Source organism: Erythranthe guttata, chromosome 8, assembly GCF_056151865.1.
Source record: "Erythranthe guttata isolate IM_541 chromosome 8, IM_541, whole genome shotgun sequence".
NCBI lineage: Eukaryota > Viridiplantae > Streptophyta > Magnoliopsida > Lamiales > Phrymaceae > Erythranthe > Erythranthe guttata.
Window position 1 is genome coordinate 22,453,964 of NC_142540.1, and position 6,351 is coordinate 22,460,314.

The 6,351-nt window shown below is 36.5% G+C and overlaps 1 non-coding gene across 1 annotated transcript; it reads right to left on the reverse strand.

The window, feature by feature from the left end:
• Positions 1–6,039: 6,039 nt before the first annotated feature.
• On the reverse strand, positions 6,040–6,123 carry TRNAL-CAA (transfer RNA leucine (anticodon CAA)). The gene has a single exon. It is a non-coding gene; the product is annotated as a tRNA-Leu (tRNA).
• Positions 6,124–6,351: the final 228 nt, after the last annotated feature.

Sequence of the window (6,351 nt, forward strand, 5' to 3'; positions counted from 1 at the left end):
AACGGGATAATTGGAGAAAACCCATGATATTTACAATTAGAGGGGGTCCATTTATTTTACGGTTAATATTGGTGACACCCCTCAAACCAACACTAATTAGATGTGAGCCACAACCTCAAATAAAACATTTAATTAAATCATTAATTGAAAATAAAATTTGATCCACATTATTTTATTTTTATTTAACCCAAATTTACATTTACTATACTAATAAAAAGCAACGTTTCTTTCTCTTCTATCATTTCTATATTTCTCTCTCTCTTCCACCGCCCACCATGGCCTTCTCTCTCTTTTTTCAATTTTGTCCGCCGCCCCACCATGCACCATGGCCTTCTTTCTCTCTTTTTTCATCGGCCCCACTCCATTCTCTCTTCTTTTCTCTTTCTCTATTTTCGGTAATGGTGCTGACTTGGAGGTGCTTCTTGTAGGAGTTTTTCATACCGGATCTTGATGTGCGGGCGGCGGCGGTTTTGGTTGCTGGTGCGGCGACGGTTATGGTCGCTAGCGTCGGCGGTGATTTTCTTCGATGGCGACGGTAATTTTTGGTCGGAATTTGATGTTGGGTTTGCAGGAGAGGAAGGGTAATTAAGATGGAGAGTGAGACATAGATGAAGAGGATGAAAGGTTCGATGATTATAGGCAGATTTCGGAGATCCATTTTTATATGTAGAGGTGGTGGCGGATCTAGGGTTTTATATTGGATGAGTGCCAATGACTACGAGTGTCTATGGATTACTATGGTGTCTACGGAAGGGTAGCGGTTAGAGTTCAAAATGGGAGCTAGGGTTTTAAGAGTATGTGACTACATATTACTATGGATCCTATAGGTGTTTATATATGACAACGACCGATTTTTTTTAAAAACATTCATAAATTTCAATATTAGTAAACTATAGTTCACTATAATACACCATAGTATACCATAGTATTTTAAAATATGCTGTATTATTTAACAAAAATGAAAAATATGTTTTTTCGTAATTTTCAATAAAATGTTAAAAATAAGGAAACAAAAATCAGTTGTTTATAGTAATGTAAAACATTCACCAGAGTGAAAAACGAAATATTAAAGATTACAAAGTCTGTAAAAATATGTTAGATGAAAAAATATGTTAGATGAAAAAATGAAGATATTTTTCTCAAAAAAGAAAAAGAAAAAATGAAGATATTAAATGCATAGTAAAAAATCATAAGTGCAGTTTGTATTTTACTTAGTGAAATTTTTGAATTTGTGAGTGAAGGGGCATTTTTTGGAATGAATTTAAAAAAAAATGTGAAGCGAATGTTTAATTGGACTTGTCATTTATTTCTAATTAATTTTGTCACCAGAGACATATATCGTAAGACCCCTTTATTTTATCCCATTTTGAGATAAATCCATTAACTTCAATGTTATATTATTAAATTATTATAATGCTATAATACCTTTAAATTGTATGCTCAACCTAGTCTTGCACTGAACCACCGTTACATCTTCATTCATTTTTCTGTATCTCATCTCTACTCTCTCGTTCTATCTATAGGAAGAATAGAAAGAGAAATAATAATACGTAATATAATAGAAACCCCCATTATATTATGGGTTGATTACATGGAATATATATAGAGAAATATTGTAAGGTAATAGAGTTTGACTAGGTAACTAAATCCTAACTAATCTAGGTAACCGAATCATACTAGAATCCTAATATTACAAGAGTTCTATAATATAATATTCTCAATATTCTCTAACACGCCCCCGCAGTCGAAACGTGACGAACGTGAAGACTGGACATTCACTTGCTAGCACGCTCCCGCAGTCGGAACGAATAAACTTCAAAACGAATAAACTTCAAACGTGAAGACTGGAAACTTCAAACGTGAAGACTGGAGAGAAACCGCGAAACACATCGCTAGAGAATTCCTCTGTTGAAATATCTGCCAAATTTTAAAAATAATAATAAAAATAATAACGGGAGAGAGAAAAATAAGAATTTTTTTTTTTTTTTTTTTTTTTTTTTTTTTTTGATAGAGAGAAGAGATGAGAGAGGGGTCGCCGGCCATGGAGAAGAAGAGAGGCAGCGGCTAGGTTTTAGGCCATGGAGAAGAAGAAGAAGAAAAAGATAGAGAAGATACACCACCGAGAGAGGGAGAAAATTCGGTTTGGTGGTCGCCGACCATTGAGAAGAAGAGAAGCGGCGGCTAGGTTTTAGGCCATGGAGAAGAAGAAGAAGAAAAAGATAGAGAACCACCGGGGAAGGGAGAAAATTTGGGTGGTGTTCAGAAAAGAGATAAAAAAAAAAAAAGAAAAAAAGAAAAGAAAAATATTAGAGTACCACCACCGGGGGAGGGAGAAAATTGGGTGATCACTGCCATGGAGAAGAAAGGCGGCTAGGTTTTCACCGCCATGGAGAAGAGAAAGGCGGCTAGGTTAAAAAACCTAAACATGGTGCTCTGATACCATATAGGAAGAATAGAAAGAGAAATAATAATACGTAATATAATAGAAACCCCCATTATATTATGGGTTGATTACATGGAATATATATAGAGAAATATTGTAAGGTAATAGAGTTTGACTAGGTAACTAAATCCTAACTAATCTTGGTAACCGAATCATACTAGAATCCTAATATTACAAGAGTTCTATAATATAATATTCTCAATATTCTCTAACACTATCACGCATAATCCTCCCCTCCACCTAATAATTCGGTCACTCCTTTGCAGCCGACTACCTCGCTTAAAGCGGCGACAACCACCACTGGAAGATTCGGTTCCATTGTGGCCGCAGCTGGTTCGCTCAAAGGTGTATTAGGGTTTCCTTCGCCTCTTTGTTTTTTTTTCCATCGCCGAAAATTTTAATTTATTTTCGTGCATACATGCGTTTTTTCATGCAACGGGATGTTGGTGATGGTCAGAACTAAAAATTGAAGATTTGAGTTTATATGTTGATTGATTATTGTTACTTTTTTAATTGAATTTATATCTTGAATTGAATCTTTTTTCTTTTTCTTTTTGTCAAGGTTTAAGAAAACAAAATATTAAAAATTCATGAGAGATGCTATCTATTTTACTAATAGACTAGGAGATTAATATTTGTTAAATATGTGGATTATACCTTGTGTGTGCATTGAGTGAATATGGATCAATGCCTGTTTGTGTATTAGTGAATGTGTCCAATATAATTATTTTTGTTACGTTTTGAGGGTTTTTTCTTTTGTTTTTTTTTTTGGTAATTATTGTGTTTTTTTTGCAATTTTTTTCTAGTAGGTTAGGTTAATTTTGTAATTGATTACGTTAATATTTAACTAGATTTCAATATTTTTGTAGTGGATTTTGCTGATATTTTAGTGCATTTTGATGATATTTTTTTAGTGTATTTCAATTTCTTGCCTTTTAAAATGAATTTTCTTGAATGATAACATGTCCTTATTATTTTTTTCTTCGCTTCAGTCTCTCGAGCAAACGGGAGTGATGGCGACAGGGGGCTCGGTTGGTGATGCTTGGAAAATGGAACGATAAAAAAAAATGATTATGTCAAGTATGTTCAAGGGTTCATTCGAAAGAAGACAATGTTTTCTATTGTCAGAATATATAGATTATTTTTACACATAAATTAATGCTTCGGGAGTTTGCTCTTGATCCATCATCAATCAGAGATATAATTATGACTTGTGAGCGTCTCTCTTTGATCCTCAATTAATGCCGAACGAAGAAGAATGTTTACAGAATAATGTTGTAGGTTTCTAATAATAGATTACGTTTTTTTGTTAATTATGTTTGTAGTTTGGTTCATAGAGGATTACATTAATTCATAGTGAAAGTGCATGCCGTGTCCGTAAGCGTGTTCAGGCTCATATATTTTGGCGGATTGGGTATAGTCATGTTAACTTCTAGCACGACCACTAGTTTGGCGATGGCCCCCTTTCGGGTATTATTGATGGTTGTTGGTTTACGTCAGTTCGAGTGGAGTATTATTTGGTGGATGGTCAAGGGGATTGGAACAAGCTTGATGAGGATATTGCTTTTGAGTGGATTGATATGATTTGCTCGGTCCCGATCTGTGGTGTTTCGGGTGATTTTCCCATTCGGAGAACTTCATCGGATGCCAAGTTTTCCTTGACCTCGACTTGGGCCTTTAAACATCAGTCTCGAGTTGCTATTGTTGTCCAGATCCATCTATGTCTTTGTCGAGTCTCCTTCCGTTGAGTCGATCGATCATATATTCATGGAGAGCCTGACAGCTAAGAGGGTATGATATTATTTTTTCTATCTTTTTGGTATACACATGCACACACTACGCACATACCCCAAATTTTACTTTATTGGCAGCACTTGACTTCGCACACACTCACACACCACACACACACATCACGACCATTGTGTCTTACATGATCTTGTGGTTCTTATAAACTTCAAGGAATGGAAACAAGCACAAGGATATCACAGTTCGTGCTTCATCCATCATTTTCAAGGTCATCCAATACATGAGGATTATTCATCAGACCAAATTACTTTTGGGGGACAACTGGACAGGCATTCCCAACGTGGCTGACTCTCTTGGCCTATATTATCGAGCCCGAACACAAACTCCCACACCTCATCGAGTTGATTGGCTTCCCCCGAATTCGGGTTGGATGAAGCTGAACACAGACGGAGCCCGTAGAACATCCACCCAGATTGCAGCTATTCGCGGTATTATCAGAAGTTCAGACGCTGAGACCTTACTTGCATTTCACGAGAGGATCCCTCCCCGAAGCAGTATTACGGCGGAGCTTGCTGCCCTTGCCTCATGATTGAGATTTGTTATTCAGAGGCAATTCACTAGAGTTTGAACTGAGCTTGACACAAAAGTAGTTGTTCGGCTTCTTTCGCACATGAACAGAAGTCATTGGAGTCTTCAGAGTTTGCTCAAGACATTACGGAACTCTACTTCTACGTTGGAGTACCACATATCTACCGGGAGGGCAATACACTCGTTGATGCATTAGCTAACTTGGGTTTTCAGATCGAGTTGGATCATATCTTCACAAAAGCGGAGCTTCCCTGATTAATGCAGCAGATGATTCAGATGGACCAGCTTGAATATCCATCCTTTCGACGACGGTCTCGCACATAGGTGCCATGCATTCCATGTTTTTATATTATTGGCAGCTTCTACTTGCAAATTCTACGTAATCTAGGTAGTTTCTTGTACATTACATATTAGGCAGGGTTGGAGTGATTATTGATTATCTGGGTCTATCAGGACTGGAATTTTTGGCGAATGGTGCCACACATTTTGCAGCCGTTATACCTGTTTCACCTACCTTTGGCGGAACTGTAAGTGGCCTCGCCTGTTGTGGTGAGGTGAACGGTCTACCTTGGGATTTCCCGACCTTCAATGATCATTCTCACTCTTGCCCTTATTATTATTTGGGCTACCTGTTTTCCCCGTATTCTTAACATTTTGTTAGGTTTCTATTTCGGGCATATGCCATATTTATATATTGTCTTTTGTTTATCAGTTGCTATTATTAGCCATCTATTGGGTTGTAGCAGGTTGCACGGAACTCATTATTTACTTATTAACTTTTCTTGTATAAACAGGTACGGGGTCAACCGGTCAAGTCTAACCCCTACCCTCATTGGGTGTCGTTCTCTTAAAAAAACTATGGAAGTCGCCATACAGTTTTGTATATGTTTTGGTATTGAAGAAATCAATTTTCTGAAGTTGTGGAATTCGCAATTTCAAATTTGCAGTTATACTTATGATGGCTAGATATGGGTACATATAGGTCAAAGGAGGAGAAAAATATGGGATATTATTTTGGGATTTATTTATCTATATATTGTTAGGGGTACTTCTAACACATTACATGTAATAAATCGGCTGGAAATTGAATTTTATTAGTTGGATTTATACAAATATAATTTAATTAATCAAATACCAGAACCGAAACATAACATAATCCAAACTAGATATAATATAAACATAAAAAAAATATAATATATCATCAAAATATTGAAAATAAAAAAATATAATGTATCATCACAATATTGAAAATAATAAAAAAATGTCAGAAGTGGGATTTGAACCCACGCCCTCTCTCGAAGACCAGAACTTGAGTCTGGCGCCTTAGACCACTCGGCCATCCTGACTGTGATGATGATTTTAATTTTGGGTGCAGTAATAATAGTGATACATGAAGATGAAAAATATATGTCACGCATGGGGCAATCGTGGCTGATACCTTAGCAGCTGAAAACTGATTCGAAACCTTGTATACTAGATACGCCAATCGGAAGAATAATCAAACAACACACGAAGTAGCCCGTCTCTCGCTTAAGGGTCCATATTCTGAGACGAACCTACCTTTATTTTCATCC